The sequence below is a fragment of the Anser anser genome (genome assembly GCF_964211835.1).
Source record: "Anser anser genome assembly, chromosome: 6".
Lineage (NCBI taxonomy): Eukaryota > Metazoa > Chordata > Aves > Anseriformes > Anatidae > Anser > Anser anser.
In genome coordinates, this window is record NC_139726.1 from 9,255,475 (window position 1) to 9,271,611 (window position 16,137).

The 16,137-nt window shown below is 38.2% G+C and overlaps 1 long non-coding RNA gene across 4 annotated transcripts in view; it reads right to left on the reverse strand.

Annotated features, from left to right (window-relative positions):
• Positions 1–188: 188 nt before the first annotated feature.
• The window catches only part of LOC310901582, a 30,314-nt gene continuing 14,365 nt past the window's right edge, over positions 189–16,137 (reverse strand). For 2 of the 4 annotated variants that reach the window (XR_014585918.1, XR_014585919.1), the window contains exons 3-6: positions 11,515–11,635; positions 9,460–9,565; positions 8,236–8,392; positions 4,565–7,638 (exon numbers count right to left, since the gene is read on the reverse strand). This is a non-coding gene — a long non-coding RNA (uncharacterized lncRNA). Of the gene's footprint in view, positions 816–1,997; positions 2,161–4,564; positions 7,639–8,235; positions 8,393–9,459; positions 9,566–11,514; positions 11,636–16,137 lie in introns of those variants that run through there. The other 2 variants (XR_014585916.1, XR_014585917.1) reach the window with 2 other exon arrangements.

The window sequence follows — 16,137 nt, forward strand, 5'->3', positions numbered from 1 at the left end:
TTTTTTTTGTGTTTGTGCTTATATTATTACAATGATTACCATTGTCATTTCTTTCTTGATGACTGCTGATTGGTGTATAAGATGGAAAATCGGTCAGGAGTACAGATCAATTTTTATTTTCATTTTAAATAAATGTTTTGCAAATCTCAAGAGAGTAGAATCTTTCAGAACACACCAACATTTTTAAAAAAATAGAAAGAAAAATTTCTATTACTGTGGGAAAGAACTAGTAGAAAAAATCTGCTGAATTAAAAGAGAAAATGACAAAAGCACTGCTCATATAAAATCTTTCTTTGCTAGGAAAATGTTAGTACTATTTTAAATGCTGTGCATTTCATAATTGTGTCCATAAACACAACAAAGTTAATTTTATATAACAATCTGAATTGAGGCATTGACAAGATACTGAAAATGTTTTGAGAAAGAATGAGATGAATAGAGCCAAAACCAAAATATTTGGATGAATGGTCTTACTCTATAATGTGAAACTGTTCACTAACATGTTCACTTCATTACCTCCATTGAATTCCCAAAAATCATACTGGCATGTAAGAAGTAAATTCAAACATTACAACTAATGCTTTTACAAGTTAAAATGGAAACTTTCTTTCTTACACTAGTGTTTGTGCCAGGGAGCATCAAATGGCTGGCTGCTGCAATGAGGGAAGGTGAGCAGGAGCCAAGGTGACAGCAGGGCAGGAGGGCTCAGGGACCTCACCGAGCAGGGGGCAGGATGCTGAGCAGACGGTGTAGGGCAGGATCAGGCCCAGAGGCAGGGTGAGAGCCAGTCTTAGTCCCATGATCACCAGGCAAGTCTGCAGGGAGAAAGCAAGTCTGAGGTCAAGCCAGGAAGCCAAGACAACGCTGACTGGTCTCCTCAGGCTGTGCATTCATATTCCACAAACTGCTCAACACCGAACCACTTAAAAACATCTTATCCATTATCATTAGTTTTATATTAGCTTATATTATGTTTATTATTTCAGAGTAGATTGAATTCTTAACTAAATAGCATTTTAATTAATTGAAAAGGAGAGTCAGCACATTCTTTGAAAGCTCTGACTGTGGTTCTTGCGCGCATTGGCATGAACCACACACTTGAATATTCGTATCCATCACAGACATGCTGTGAAAAACAAATACCAGATTCCTTGAGAATGTTTGCCTATGCTGTAGGAAATCCAGGATGATTTTTCTGCTGTACCATTTTCCCATTTATCACAACTAAAAGACTTAACTCAGAACATCATGACTGCTCCAGGAGGCAACCTTAGAAACCTTCTGACCTAAGAATGCTTTTTTAGGAATTTATGGCAGGATTTTCTAGAATTTTTCCCTTTTAACAAGTGAGACAAGTTTTGAGGAGAAGCAGGAGTTGCTTTTCAAGAAATCTAATAACTGAAAAGAAAAATATCTAAAGCAGCTCTAAATCCTATGCGATGTAATTCACAATCTAAATGGGTAAGAATGCTGTAAAATAGTAGAAAGAAACAATTGTTCCTTGGCAGGTAGGAAACAGAGAGGTAAGGTGTCTTGCCCAGTATAAATTTTCTGAGTAACCATCTAGTACCTTACTCAGAAGGTTATTCTAAGCTTTTTAAAATGTGTTCCTCTTACTTTCTGTCCCATATCATAAACACTAGACAGCTGCTTGCATTCTCATAACTGTAAATCTTTAATTCTTCTTCTGTAATCAGTTTTAAACACTAGAGTATGATTTTGCTGTGATAAAGTTCTGGAAGCATAATATATAAATCTGTTTGTGATTTGTAAATGTCAGTATAAACGGTACTTGGGCATTTGATTACTGAATGCTTCAAGCATACAAACTAGTGTATTAAAACCTTAGCATTCTTGTCAGAATTATCTATTCTTAGTGCTTCTAAAAAAAATCCCTCCTATGCAGGAGGAATTTATTTCAAGATTTTTAAAATGTTCTTTCATTTAAGCTACTCTTTGTAAATTCCAGAATTTGTTTCAGCTGAAAACATACTCACATGGATCACATGCTCAAAGTAGTTTACCTCTTCAGTTTTCAGGGACAAATATGAAACAAGCAGAAGTCTGAAAGTCTTCCAGAAAATCCCAGTCATGGTCATAAACCAGCACTGAATGCAACTCCCACGTCCGTGAATATAAATAGTCAGGCTAAAGCTGTGGCTGTGAAATAAAAAGAAAACTCGCTCCATCTCACCTAACAAAATTTCAAATATTCAAAAAACCACTGCAAACAAGTATCATCTAGTCTCTGCTGGTAAAATATCCTGCTCTCTCCTTAAGTGATCCATTTCTTGCTCATCTTATCTTTTGATGGAGCCCCCCTCATCCTTCTTACTTGGATTATTGTCAGTGGAATTCACCTTTGCCTCCTTGCTGCTATCACTGAGTGACTTCTCTAGCAGACACCTTTTTGGTTCAGTACAGACAAAAAAATGAACATCATCTTCAGCTCCACAAGTTTACAATTTAATGTAACCTCGATGTAACCTTTTTTTTTCTGTATATTCAAAAATTGGCACTTGCACAAGGAGATGCAGAGCAGTGCAAGTTTCAGGCTCCATTTTCATAGGGGTACAAACTGGGAGGAGGAACAGCTCGAGCACCTTGCCACCCCTCCACGTGTTCCAGTCTCTTCTCTCAACATAGCTTGCATTGAAAAATATAAAACAAAGTTATGTACCATAGTTTTAAGCAGAACATTTGATTTCTCCTTTCTTGTCTAAAGAGGACTACAAGATTAGAGTTTATACTATTTTTCTCAAGGCTAATTCAGTAGTAGCAATAATGTAGTAAAGATGAAAGTAGATTTTTTTTTCACTGAATAATGTACTATCCCCAGTAAAACAATCGCTCTTGGATGAATGCAAAAGAATTTTTCAACAATCCGTATTACAAAGCTGAAAAAAAAAAGTGTAATTCCCAGGAAGTAACTCATTTTTGTTTTGTGATTTGTTTCTCCTTTTTCTTTCCTTGTTCCTGAATTTTAAGTTTGAGCTATAGCAAAGCATCTCCTTTTCATCTAATTTGCAACTGACAGCATGACACCTCTCTGGAGAAGGGTGGATACTGAACAGTCTCTTGATTTTTATTTTAAGAATATTTTGGTTTTGTTGGTGGGGTTTTTTTGTTTGTTTTTTCCAAATGAAAACAAAGGATAAGCAAGCATCTTATGTAGCATTACCTGTAGTCTAAAATTCTGTTATTTGTAGAAGTCTCACTGGATCCCTGAAGAAGAATAGTAACAGTCCCTCATATTCACATTCAATTAAATGAAAAAGCCACAGGAATCTTACAATTCTGCCATGGGGTAGTGGAAGGTTTCCATGGTCAGTGCAGGATATAATTAGTGAAAAACATTACTTTGGAATACATTGTCAGCAACCAGCAGGGGGAATTAGATGTTCACAGCTGCCAGTACACTTAATTTCTCACATGCAGCATGGAAAGTTTACTCCACTGCAGCTTGAGATCAAACAATGAACAAGAGTGAATTTACACGTGTGTATTTTGTTCTGTTTTTCTGAGGAAATTTGAAGCAGGAATTACAGTGCAATGCAGTATTAATGGACACATTCCTGTATACATTCAATTAGCTTACAGAACACAGTATAATCTTTTTAAGGAAAAAAAATAGATTTTCCACAAGAATTAAAAATGCGTTGCAGATGTGTTTGATCCTTGGTACTTTGTATGCCTCGCTTCTGCTTCTATAAAATGGATATAACATGGGCTCCTTGGTCTCCAGGGCCTACTGAGCATTGCACTACCTCAATGCTGCAGTGGTGTCTTCCTTGGTAAAGGAAGAGAAAATGTTTTAAACCTAAAGAAGAGCCCTCAAACTGCTGAGACCTCTCCACACTCCCACATGAAATTCTTGTAATATCTCCTACCTTGGTTGTCAAAGCAAAGAGCACAGATTCAGTTTGGACAAATTGGGCATAAGTAGAAGAAGGAGGTGGGAGACTGTGGTGTGAGTCAGTGGTGGTCATTCTGAAAGTTAATGTTGAAGCACTGTAAAATCAGCTAGTAAAAAAATGTGATGTTTCACTACTGCTTCATGGATGAATCAGTGCATGATAAATCCAAGCCTTGCTTACCCCCTCCAAAATAGGAACTGTTGCATATGTCAACAAGGTTTATTGATTCCACAAAGGTTTCAGAATTGAAGAAAACTACCTCCAACATCCTGCTTGCACTCCCAGGGAATGCAGCAGAGAGAACCATACTTTGTGTAGCTGACTGCTCTAACTCTCCCATACAGAAAAGCCATAACTAACACTTCTGAAGGAAGTGCAGTAAGGACAAGCATTAAACACCCACAGAGACTTGGATTTGGTCCTAATCTATGGTCAGAATATTTTTACCTAAAAAGAACACTGAATCTCCATATAGGAAAGAAATAGGTGTAAATTTCTATAACCTAGGTGCATTTGGTAATAAAAAAAGTGGCTGACTGGGTTCAGCAGACAGTCTTGCTCCATTTGTAGGGAAGTGTAGATTTTTTTGTTTCCTTTTTTTCTCTCTGCAGCTAGGATAACCAGAAGAAAGACCCAGGCTGGGATGAAATAAGCACAGAAACTTTTTTTCCTCCCAAATTCAGAAAGATTATTTAAAAAAAAAAAAGTTCTCAAGCGTTTTGCATTTTGCATTTTTGAAAAATAAATACATATAATTGAAAGCAAAAAGAACATATACTTTTGCACTTAACTACTATTTGTACAATACTCAATTATGATACACTTGTTATTACAAAATTAAATAAATTGTTCAGCCTCACTAGTGAAAATCTACACTTGTGCATGCAGCGATTATAGCAATTTCAGATTAATGGCATACAGATTCCTGGTTATTAACAATATAACAGTTATGTGATTAGCATTTTCAATTAAGGAATACAATTCGTGAAGCTGATTAAGACAGCAGCACTCTCCATTGTGCACGTGCTGTATCTACAAGCTGTATAATCACCTGTAACACTGACGGAGGAGTTACTGATTAAGGAATTGGCCTCTACCCCTTGCCTCCTGCTGGTGATTGAAACCATGTACTAGACTTCTTAGTGAAGACTTTTTAAAATTGTTTCAGACATAAAATAAATTGATTCCTAGTTATTACAGGTTGTTGTACATTAAGCACACAAATACCCCTACAAACACTGCCTGCAATTAAAAGAAAATGCTCATACATTGAGTATCTCTGCTTGGCCAAAATTTTAAATCCCAAATCCAAACAGCCTCGGGGGGCTGGATCTCATCTGTCTGTTGCGTTACAGAAAGCCCACGGTATCATCTGTTTCCTGTTATGTATTCTTTGTTAGTTCATTAAGGGATAACATACACCGTGCCTCCAACAATAAACCTGCGGATTTAATCCTTACTTCCTACAAGCCTGAATGATGGCAACTTCTCTTCAAACATCAGACTGTAAAACTCCCAGGAGTGAATCTCTTGTTTCAATACTGAGGGCTCAATTTCTGGGACTTCACTAATCCACACTCCCTAATGTATGCACTACCAATTTATATAAGTTTCTTACTGCTCTCATACTGTATCAAAGCAGAGGTTTCGGTGACGTGTACGTCATCAACTTCTGCTGGGCTATGGAAAGGCAATTTGATGATGTCAGGTAGCCATTTTTATGGGCAGCCAAAATCAGGCAAAGACATGCTAACGCTGTCTGCTACACTAGACAGAGACTGATGACTACAGCAGATGCTGCACTGAAGAAAATCTGGAGGATTTTCAGGGAGGTTCTCCAGTCAAAAGAAGCTCACGGATACTTATCTTAGCCTTCATTGGTGATCTTTCTATGTCTTCATCAGAATTTACTTACCCATTTTTTGCACGAGCAGAGCCAGTACAAGTGAGGTCTATTCACATGAAATGAGCATTTCAATATAAATACCAGAAATTTTCACAGAGATATTGATCTTTGATTTAGCCCTGCCCCCATGTGGTCTCTTACAAAGTTTGCTTTTAATAAAAGTAACTGCCTAACTCACCTTCTATTCCTATTTTCAGCTTTCCCCAACCCCTTTTTCTTTAGGTTCAGCTTGGTCTACCTACCACCTCCCCTCCTTCCCATTTTTCATTCTGTTTCATTCTGGCAATTTCTAGTTAGATGTGTGCAAATATTCCCATCTTTTGTCTACGAGGTATGACAGTTGCTGCATTTTGGTAATCAGGTTTGGATTGGCAGTGAAATGTTAGATAGCACTACATTTCAGCAGAAATGCGTCACAGTTTTAGCACTAGATTGGCACTAGAAATGGGACAAATTCTCAGGTCTGTTTCTGTAGTTGAGCTCTGCTCTCAGGATTCTCTCTCTTCTTCCGTGTGTAAAAAAAAAAAAAAAAACAAAATAAAATAATAAAGTAGAAGCAACAGTAACCCAAGCTTGGCAAATTCTGTATAATAGCTGCCCCGATCTGCAGATTTTCACCAAATGGTGTTTGAAGTCATAGCATGAAACAGACAGGCACACTCTTTGCACCAAGGCACTGTCTCTCCTTGCACTCAGGGAGCATGCCAGATGGCATACTCCCCAGCTTCTTGCTTTTCTATTGCTTAAGACTCCATGGAGAAATGAAGAGAAGAAGGCTGAAAGGTCTGTTTATACCAGCACTGACAAGGGAGTTATACATGTCCAAGGGATCACAACAGAGGAGAGTAAGGAAGTTACACACAGTTCAGAAATAGTGCAAGTTAAACTCCATTTGCCTGTCTTACATTCCAGCATACACACACATCTACCAATGAAAATCACAGTATTTTATAGTGAAATAGAGAAGTTATTGAAATATATGTGATACGTATATATTTGTATTAGAAACTGAAATTTCAGCTGAGACTATGCAGTAGTTGTTTTTGCAGTGGAATTAATAGAACCTGACTTAAAACTTTAAAGTTACAGGTGGACACTTTAACAAAGGAAGCTTCTGATGATATACCCTGCTTCTTTTCTTAACAGGCTCATCTGGCAAAATATTGTATGATCTTCCTTACTGAATTACAGTTCACTGCAGCTCCTGAGGTACAGGACAGTTACCCTACACTCAAAGAGACTGCATTCAGGCTTCTCTAACCTATTTTAAAGGGTTCTAATGTCCCACGTCATCGCTGGAGACACCATATATCCTAGTCAAATAACAACTGTACTTCTAAATAATAGCAAACTATTTTTTAAAAGCACAAACATGTGTTTCTCCAAAATAATTTCTTCTCAGAAAATGCAGTAGCTTTTTGCAGACACCTATCTGCCAACCACATTCCTGCCTTCTGTTCTGTCATCTTGACACCAGCTCTACACCTAAAAACCTAGAGATAAATGCTGCCTGTGAAGTTGCCTGACCTCCTACTCTGATCAACAAACAGAGGTCATTCTTTCCTTTTTGCTAGCAACACACTACTTTTTTCCTGATACCTTTGTAGTCCCAGGTCCATGGACCTCTTTGCTGGAGGGATTCCACCTTTACTGATTCCACCTCGTATCTTTGCAGAAAGATTTTGCTCTCCATCCTCTTCTCCAGATGCACCACACTGATCCATCCCCAGGAGACTCTTACAGCCAAGTATTCGTGGATATACTTCTCTTCAGTGTCCATTTCTTCATTTCAGGAACAGAAAAACTACATGATGTCTTGAAACAAGCAAAGTAGAAAAATCTCCTATGTAAAAGAAAGTATATTCCTCTTCCCTTCAAGAAGTTGACTGTGTTATGCCCCAGCATAACCTTAGTACCAGTCAGAAATAGTTATAAATAAGTACTTCTGACTACAGATGCTGACTTCTGATGATAAACTACTTAATCATTAGCTAATGGCTCTCTTACAGTCAGCTATACCAGTGCCAGTGTCTGCTGGCTCAAGCTGCCCTATGTGCCCTTGTGTTAATTACTTTGACTAACTACAGGAGAGACTTATTAAATTTACTGATTGCAGTGTCCATAAACCAATATTTTCTAATTCTTCTACATCAATAAGCAGAGTACTGCTCTCTTTAGCACTGATTATTTTTTATTGGCTTATACAGTCTTTGTGCAAACTCAGTGAAATTACCCTTTGTTTACAGGGCCAACACAGGGCACGCCAAGATTCAGTTGTGCGTACTTTTTATGGCCCTCTCCAGGGGGCAATTTTTCTTCCAACTTCAAGGTTTTAGCACTTGGCAATCACTAAAAAAGGCAAATATCAGATACCTTTGGTATTTTAATATATAGAACCATTAAAATATCTACCTCATTCCAGTTACATCTTCTTCCAATTTCACTGAACCATTCTTACAATTTACAGAGATGCTGTAACAGTTCAGACATCATGAACAGTGCCATTCTCAATTTCTTTCAAGAACAAGACAATGCCATATCATCACTGGGTATCAGTACACCCCTTGATCTGTCAATTATGAAAAGAAAAACATTAGTGAAGTCAGACACATCTTCAGCATTACTAATTTTAATGCCAGTATATTTGTTAGTTTGCATGTGTATATCAGGAAATAAATTATTTCAATCTGCTTCTATATTATATTTTCCATCCTCTCCCATCGCTGACTAATTTCTAAAATTCCTGTCTCTTCATTTAACCACAGGTTATTGCATTTTGGTCTTCCAAGACTGAAACTTTAAATGTTATCTTTGTTTAGCATATCTTGTACTCCAAATGTCACCCTTCTGCCAGGTGCATTAAACTTTGGTCTTTGAGGTCCAGAGTTGGTGACTGCCTTTCTCCACTTTTAATTAGTGTAATTGCTTATCTCTGTGCTTCACCAGTTGCTGTTGGTAGAATCCGGAGAAGGGAGCTGTACAGTATTGCTTCCATTACCACAAGGTAACAAACCCAAGGATTCACATTTATTTGAAAGACAATCTGAAATGGAACAACTCTAATTTCTGATGCCTCTAACGCATTATCTTCCCTTTCTGTAATTCCCTTTAGCTCTTGTGATAGTTGTCTTGAGTAAGAGTCTGTGTGGCAGCACAGCCCAGACTGCTCAGTACAGGAGGATTAAGGGGTCATTAAACACCTTGGTACTCAGTTCTGGAGGGAACACAGCATAATTAGGATAAGGACCCAAGGCTTTCTAAGGTACAGTAACTTCCCCTTACTGCTTTGCTTTATAGCATTGCCTAGAATTTCAGCAGAGCTCCAGCCTTCTCTAACAATCATTTGCAGTTCAAGTGCCCCTGCACAGTGTGCCACATACTTTGCCAAGGAGCTTTCAGAAGGCAACACCTGATTGTACCTGAGCTGAAAGAACTTTTCACTGCCAAATGAGAGAACCTTAGAGACATTTACCTTTATTTGGAGTAAGGAATGTTAGATCACAATACATTTTTAAAAGTTATTTATACTGAAAATTATTTGTAATGTATTCCAAACATGAACAAAAGACCAAATTACTACACTACAGTTTTGTCACCCATCTGGTATTTCAGCAGGCACAGGAATGTGATAGTTACCTTGTATCATCATGCAGCACAGAGTTTTGTGAGTCCATGGTGTTCTGGAAGTATGCCAGGCAATAAAATAATTTTGGATTTGGACGTGAGACAGAAATAAATTATCCTGAATATTAAAGAAGAAGAAAGAAATAGAGTTGACAAAAAAAAAAAAAGGAACATAATTGACCATGCTAGAATAAAAATCACAGTGTTTTAGAAATTACTGGTCATTTTTCTAATACTGCAGCTAGAAAGATACTGAAGAACCTAAAACCAAATGGCCTTATTTTCAGTGATTCTGGGCATTCATTCATGCAGCTAGAGTGGTTTCTGCTCAGTTTATCTGCTATTTCTTTCCTTGTACAAGAAATAATTTCCCACACTACTGTCTGTCACCTCTCACAGTGTTATGACTACAAGCCATCAAAACCTTACAATGAAGCAGATTTCTATTAGAAAATGATGATTAGTTAAAAAAATGCATGTTTTATGGCGAAGGCACAGTTTTTGAAAATTTCTTAAAGCTTTTCTTCTCAGAACCTGGGTCAGGCTTTTCAACTTTGGAGTATACCCAACTTGCAATCATTTATAATGGTTCACCCAAGGAACCAGAAGACTTAAGAATCCCATTGTGTATTAAAGATTTTAGTGTCAAGGCAGTACTTGGGATTTAATATATCTAGTTTCTCTGTCACAAAACCACGATATTGAAAACTACAAGCTTTCTACTTCAAGATAGTGATATTAATAATTAAATAAATAAATAAAAATATCAGGCCTACCAACTCATATCTACAATTGTCTAGTCACAAGACTAGATTTCTCAGTTTCACTGCTGCTTTTGGGAGAGCTTACATCCAGAATTTTGATGGGGTTAACTCAAAATTGAGGTGGAAATCATAAAATGTGTTTTAGCCAAACCTTAGAGTCCTGAGCAGAAACTTCTACGTCCATAGGACAACTACCTCCACCCCAGTCTACCTTGCCTAAAAGAATGAAAGGCCCATATCCTAACTTCCCCTCCAGACATTTTCCAAAGCTCACTCTGCTTTACTTCTCCCAACACTTCCTCAACTAGGAGTTGGACTCGATGATCCTTATGGGTCCCTTCCAACTCAGGATATTCTATGATTCTAACTACCTGATCAAAATTATTTACCCCAAAGATTCAAAAGTTACTGACTTCTAAAACCTTCCCTCTACAAATGAATCAATAGAAAAAATAATAAAATAAAATACATAGCTCATCACTCATTCCCATCACTCATTTACATCCACTGAGAGTGATCAGAAAAACAGAGACACTCTCAATGTTGTAAGCTTCCCAGGACACACGCCAGATGGAATACCATGTGTATGGATAGATACCTGTACATCAGAGGTCTCCAAAAGCACGACATAAAAAAAAAAATCAGTTAACACATAGGCAAGGTAGGCAATGCTTTTTATATAAATTTAAGACCTCAGGATACATTTCTAAAAGTGGCTTAAAATGTTAACTGTGATTTTCTTTTTTCCTGTTTCTTAATAGTCAGTATTGATTGGCCAGCCTTAATATAGCACTGTGCATGCAAACTAGGTACAAAATTGTTGTTAGCACTAGAAAATCACCTGCCGTTAAGCTGCATACTGCAGATGCAAATTTAGCATGCTCATAAATGGAAAGCTTGAGAGGAGTACAGAATGTCCCTAGAACTACAGCTCAGAATATTAATCAGCTTGAAATATATTTAGACTGAATGAGATGGGATTAATAATGTCTCAGAGATAATAGATCTTTTTTCTTTAGATAGTCAATCCAGGTTTTACTTTATTACTATTTTATAGCTGTTTGGTGGGCCATCTGAAACAAATGGGAGGTTCCAAAGTTTCCTAGTGAGCAGTTTTGCCCACATTTCAAGACCTCTCATCTCAAACAGCATTCGTGGTCCCAGCTGAGCAGTGAAAGGCTGAGTGAGCAAAAGCATTTCAGGGCGAGATTTCCAAAGGCTGGCTCATGGCATTGGCTTAGACTCAGAAAGCCCTTTGCTTCTCCCCACCCACATCAAGGCTGGAGGGCTCTTAGTGACTTACCCAGGATGATTCTTCCTCACCACGCCAGCACTGCCAAATTCTCCACTGCACACTGACATGGCTTCAGTAGGAAAGGCTGAGAGGAAGGGTACCTCCAGAATCCAGTGGTTACAGTGCCCTCCTGGAAAACAGAGATACAGACTCAAAACCTTTCTTTGTATGCAAAGGGCAATTTGCTAAACCAGCTTTCCTGATGTATGCAACCTGTGCATGACGTCAGAGGACTCATACCCCCTCCTCTTCATCCTGGAAAGTGAGGTCATGTACTAAGAGAAGGTCTAAGGTATTGGGGGTGTTAAACACAGCGCAGTGCAACAGCTGTGCTAGCTGCTGTGAATCAACCTGAACTAAGGCTTCTTGCCTCAAAAGGCTGCAATCCAGCCTCGTCTTCTCCCATATTTTGGCTACATGCTTCACATACTCTGGCTCTAACACTTGACTTATCCCTGAGTGAGTTGGTGCATCTGATTGAATGTGAATGATATGCAGGAGAGAAAGTTGTCTGTTTTTTGCTGAATTGGATATCTGTGGGCTTAGTAAGCAAAATGTTCTCACTAACGGGACCACACATCAGCACAGATGGCAGAAGGGAAGCAGGGGAGGATACATTTTGGACTAAGCAAGGAGTGGGACATCTCTGGTCACCAAGTCAGCTTAGCAGTCTCATGAAACCTTCCCACAGATCCTTTTTTAAGTCTGAATCCAAGATGAGACACCCCACTTGTCAGTGTCGATCTAAAGTTAAGAAGCTCTCTGAACAGCACAATTATTCTTTATACTTCCTCCATCACATGCTTAACTCAGCATTCTCACATCTCCTGCAGGCACCAGGTTACACGTTTCAAAAAGAGCTTTACCTGAGACTCAGATCTCTAAGGGCATTTAAGTGGATGCCTCCCACTGTTTTCAATTAAAAAGTCAAGAGCTTAAATACCTCTGAAAATTTCATCCTGTAAGTCCTCTTTCTGTAGCTCAGCACTCAAGGTTTTACTTCCTAGGCCAGGGACTACCATTTTTAGTTACAAAAGGCTTACATTCAGACTTTACTGATGGCATAAATGCAAGATTTCAATTTCTGAGAAGTGATTTTGAAATATGAGATAAATATGCCACAGTTCCTATGCAGCATGGTTTCCAACTTCTTTTACTGCTGACTATCATCCTAAAATGAGATTTTATACAACCCAACCTAAAAATGGAAGTTTATAATAGAATTGCTGATAGACCCTTTGTAATATGTTATACATTAATGTTTTTAAAAGTCCTTGCTTGCAATCTAATTAAAACACACACACAGAGGAGAATGAAACATGGCCACTAAGACAGTTTTTTCACCGTGAAAAGATCTTAGGGTATTTCCACTTAAATGCATTACCTGAGGGTAATTCCCCTTTCAGTTGCCAGCAAAAAAAAAGTGTTATCTTGATAAAATAAAATTGCCTCAAGGAACTTGACAAAAGTTGAACTCTTCTACTAATGAGATTTTAATGAGCTACCCAGTGAAGATGAGAGAATTACAGCAGGATTATTACTTTTCTCTTTTACACCTACTGGTGTATCATGATGGACCAAATATATCTCTACGAATGTATCTGGTTTTCTTAATGGTCTTACAGTAGGGCTTAATTAGACCTTGTACTTTTTGTTGCAATTCTAAATATTAATTACAAAAACACCTTTGTTCTTTCTTCTAAAGAGCAATACCTGTTACTCTTAACACTGAGTCAACCAAGCGGATGCATTTTCCAGCTTTAATATTTAGCTAGTGTTGGCCAAACAACCTCATTTCAGTTTGTTTTTCATCATGAAAAATTTCAACACAAAGCACAACTTCATCTTAACTATGCATTAATTACAATACTTCAGCCTTTCTTCCCAGAAATCAAAAAGGATTGGCTTCTTCCTGCCTCTCACCTTCCTATCCCAAATTCTCAGCTTATTTTGTCAGTTTGCTCTCCTCTGAGGATGGACCTGGGCAGATTCAGCACGCTAGCATGCATGGATCAGAGACGGCATGAAGAATGCTCATTCTTCCATGGGTTGGCCAACATGTCTTGTTATCAGGATTATGATCATACAGATTCGGGTGCAGAAAGGAATTTTCCTTAACATGGACTGACAAGGATCTCGCGATTATGAGGGGAGAAACAAGAAAAACAGAAAGAAAATTATCTCCTGTGGTGGTTTTACTCGGGTGGGCAGCCGAGCTCCACCACAACCGCTCTCTCATTCCCCCTCCTCAAAGGGGAAGGGGGAGAAAAATACGATGCAAAGTGCTCAAGGGTTGAGATAAGGACAGGGAGGTCACACAGTAATTATCATGACAGGCAAAACAGACTCAGCATAGGGAGATAGTAAGTTTTATTGCTTATTACTAACAAGCTAGAGAAGCGAGAAACAAAGGAAAGAAACCAAAAAGGCCTTCCCCCCCATCCACCCTCTTCCACCTCCTCCCCCTGAGTGTCGCTCTGAAGGCATCTGGCAAATGCAGAAATATCAGGAGTAAGACAGGAAATATATTCTACAAAAATACCATTCAGGGAAAAAGCAAAACAAAACAGAACAAAAAAAGTTTCAACATGTCTCCTTCCCTCTAGAATTAGCCCAGCTGTTTCACATGGAGCTTATCTTGACCTAGCACTATTTCTCGTTCAAGTTTGTCTTGTGGTGAGACACTAAAATATCTGTTAAAAAAAAAAAGTCACTATCTGCTAAGAATGTGATTAGAAGCTAAGCAGGCCTTCATGTATCACTGATTTTGATGTCTGTAGTATCTCAGAGGACAAGGAGATGAAAAACTCAGCTTTTTAAAACTTCTCAGAAAAGTGCATCAGGCTTCACTTCCAGAAAATGTTTAAAATGTATTTATGTCAGTGAGACTTAAACGTGTGCTTACACTTTGCTGAATAGAGATGAGGAAAGCAACAAGGTTTAGGAGTAGAGGAAGGGCTGCCCATATGAAATGAATAGCTAAAGCCAATTTAATGGTAATTTAACAGTTCCTGCTGCCCCCCAGCAAGCTTATAGTGAAGTGAAACATAGGAAGTATGTCAACACAGTCAATGTGTTATATCATCTCCTATGCATCTCAGAAATAGATGGATCTTCAACCAGTGTCACTTGTCACCCTCCATGGTACTTCCTAACTCTATAGTTCAAAACAGATTCTAAGGACTGAGGGTACTCTGATCTCAGAAATACCCATTAGATCTAGATTTTCTGATGTTGACTTCAACTTGTTATCAATATGTCACCTATTTACTCATGTACAAACCCCTTTGGATACTTTATTCAGGGATTTATTCTGTACCATGCAGGTCTCCTTACCATGTCACCCACAGAATGCCAATTGCTGTTACTGGCATTCCTGAATGCTGTTACTAGAAGACTCCAGTTCCTTCTCTCCACACCCTCTCCCCAAGAAAGACAATGGGTGCACAGGGGAAAGGACTGCTGTGGGTATTCCCACTAACTGCAGGAGACACAATAAGAAGTGATTCTTATTTGGTACCTGACAAATTATGCTTCAAATCAATGAGAATCTCAACACTCACCTCAGTGGCAATAAGAAGAAGTAATCTTCTTTTATACTTAAAAATCAAGGGAGAAGAAGAAAGCAATTCTTCTTTAATCTAAGCTATTTTTAGACATCTCCAGCCTCTACATACTTTTAATTCAAGATTCTCTTGTCTCCTGCCGTAGCAATTTTTAATAATAAATAAATAAATGCTACCACAAAAGTAAAATAAATAAAATAAAATAAAAACTATGACATACTAATTACACACATAATTTGGGAGGAAATTGAATTGCTATGATCACTGACAGGGAAAAACAATATGACACGGTATTTGTTCAGAACAAATATAAAAGTAAAAGCCAAGAACAAACAAGATTAACATTTATCTTTGAGCTCATAGGTTGCTGGTTTTAATTAGAAACAAATAGACAAACAGACTCAGCAGAAGCTGACCACCTCAAATAGTTCAGAAACAACTTCTTCATGTCTCTTCAGAGAATATTTACAATTGCAAATCAAATCAAAGGAAAAAAAAAAAGAAAAAAAAAGGAGTAGCAGTAGCCTCCTCCAGTCAGAATAAAACCCAGTTCTATCAGCAGTATTGAAGCTATTTTAGGTATTTTGAATTAGTAAGTCCTCTTACACCAAAATCAACAAGAAAGATGGTTAACTATTAATTTTTACTAGGCACTCTAATATGTAATTTTCAAAGAATTTTAGAAATAAGCAAAGTGTTATTTGCTTCCTCTTACAGAAGGCTACAGCACAGAGAGATGCAATGTTACCCAAGGTCAGGAAGGTTGGCAGCAGAGCTGGAACAATGTCCAGTGGAGTGTAATATTCTATGGTCCCCTAATCCAGAAGGCAATCAGGAGACACCACTGCCCCTTGAGAACTGGTTTGGCCTGAGGAGCTATTTATACTACTGAAAACACCCTTAATCAGCTAATCTGGATGCTGTGCAGTGAGGAATTTTATAGGCAACTGACAGAAGTTGCAAAATCGTCGGCGCTTGTCCTCGTGGGGGACTTCAACTTCCCGGACATATCCTGGAAACACAACACGGCACAGAGAAAGCAGTCTAGGAGGTTTCTGGAGAGCGT